We start from the raw sequence: 2010 nt of genomic DNA on the forward strand, positions 1-2010 counted from the left end.
GCAGAGACATTACTTTGCCAACAAAGGTTCGTCTAGTCAAGGCTATGGTTTTTCCAGTGGTCATATATAGATGTGAGAGTTGGACTGTGAAGAAAACTGAGCACCGAAGAATTGATGCTTTTGAACTGTGGTGTTGGAGAAGACTCTTGAGAGTCCCTTGGACTGCAAGGAGATCCAACCAGTCCATTCTGAAGGAGATCAGCCCTGGGTGTTCTTTGGAAGGAATGATGCTAAAGTTGAAACTCCAGTACTCTGGCCATCTCATGCAAAGAGTTGACTCAATGGAAAAGACTCTGATGCTGGGAGGGATTGGGGGCAGGAGGAGAAGGGGACAACAGAGGATGAGATGGCTGGATGGCATCACTGACTCAATGGACGTGAGTCTCAGTGAACTCCGGGTGTTGGTGATGGACAGGGAGGCCTGGCATGCTGCGATTCATGGGGTCACAAAGACTGGGACTCGACTAAGCGACTGATCTGATCTGATCTGATCTGATACATGCACTTACATTTTGACCTACAAATCCCACTTTCATGAATTTATCATGAAGCTACAACTCCAACAATATGAAAATGTATATGCAAAAGGTTATTTTGTCTAGAATTATTGGTAACTGCAAAATAATTGACCTAAATGCACATATATAGACTCTTGGTTTAAACAAATGTGTTTATACATTGTTAGTACAATGCATCATAAAGAAGAGTGGAGGAGATCTCAATGAATTAATACACAGATTTCCTATATGTATAATATTAAGTACAAAAAGCAGAGTACAAAAGACCAAATTCAGTATGTTAGTTTTGTGTGTAATAAAGAAGGGAAAATCAGAAAATATGCATTTGCTTATTTGTGCAAAGAGAAACACAAGAAGCATGAAGCAGATATTAATGATATTGGTTAAGTTTCATTGGTAGGAATAAAGTTGAAGGATTTGAGGTGTGAGATTATACTTGCTTGCATAAAACTTTTATATAGCATCAACTTTGGAATCATTGATGTTTCACATATTCAAAAATAAGCATCAGGAGGAAAAGAAACAATTAGAATACAAACAGAAATAAATGAATTTAATTGTATTTCAGATTAATATATAAGTTAGTAATATATATACACTTAAAATATATATCAAGTAAGGGGGGAGAAAGAATTAAGCCAAGCATCACTTGAATATAATATTAACTATTGTTGGGAAAATATAATTGGAAACAAAATCTTCTTTCAACACAGAAGTGACAAAAGTTTGAAAGTCACTCAGGTGTGTCCAACTCTTTGTGACGCCCTGGACTATACAGTGCAGTGAATTCTCCAGGTAAGAATACTGGAGTGGGTAGCTGTTCCTTTCTCCAGGGGATTTTCCCAGCCCAGGGATCAAACCCAGGTCTCCTACATTGTGGGTGGATTCTTTACCAACTAAGTTACCAAGGAAGCACTTTCAACCCAGAAAACCCTCCAAAAAGGTGGTGGGGAAAAAACAGTTTTATTATTGTATAAACATTAAGCCCTAGTTTGGTGTGCATCACAGGCAGTTCATTAATAGACTGCAAAGACAGGAAGGAATCTCACATAAGCAAGCACATAACATCCATCTCAGATACTTTCTTCAGATAAACAATAACCAGTCCTTAAGCAAAGGATTTGATACCATCTTTAACCACATATAAGTGTTAGCCACTTAGTTGTGTCCTATTCTTTGAGATCCCATGGACTGTAGCCCACCAGGCTCCTCTGTCCATGGAATTCTCCAGGTAAGAATCCTGGAGTGTGTTGCTATTCCCTTAACTAGGGGATCTTCCCACCTCAGAGATTTAATCACATATATTTCATCCTAAATTTAACTGACCAACTAGACAGCATATTAAAAAGCAAAGATATTACTTGCCCAACGAAGGTCCGTCTAGTCAAAGCTATGGTTTTTCCAGTAGTCATGTATGGATGTGAGAGTTGGACTATAAAGAAAGCTGAGTGCTGAAGAATTGATGCTTTTGAACTGTGGTGTTGGAGAAGAC

Source organism: Bison bison, unplaced genomic scaffold (assembly GCF_000754665.1).
Source record: "Bison bison bison isolate TAMUID 2011002044 unplaced genomic scaffold, Bison_UMD1.0 scf7180017864166, whole genome shotgun sequence".
NCBI classification, from domain to species: Eukaryota; Metazoa; Chordata; class Mammalia; order Artiodactyla; family Bovidae; genus Bison; species Bison bison.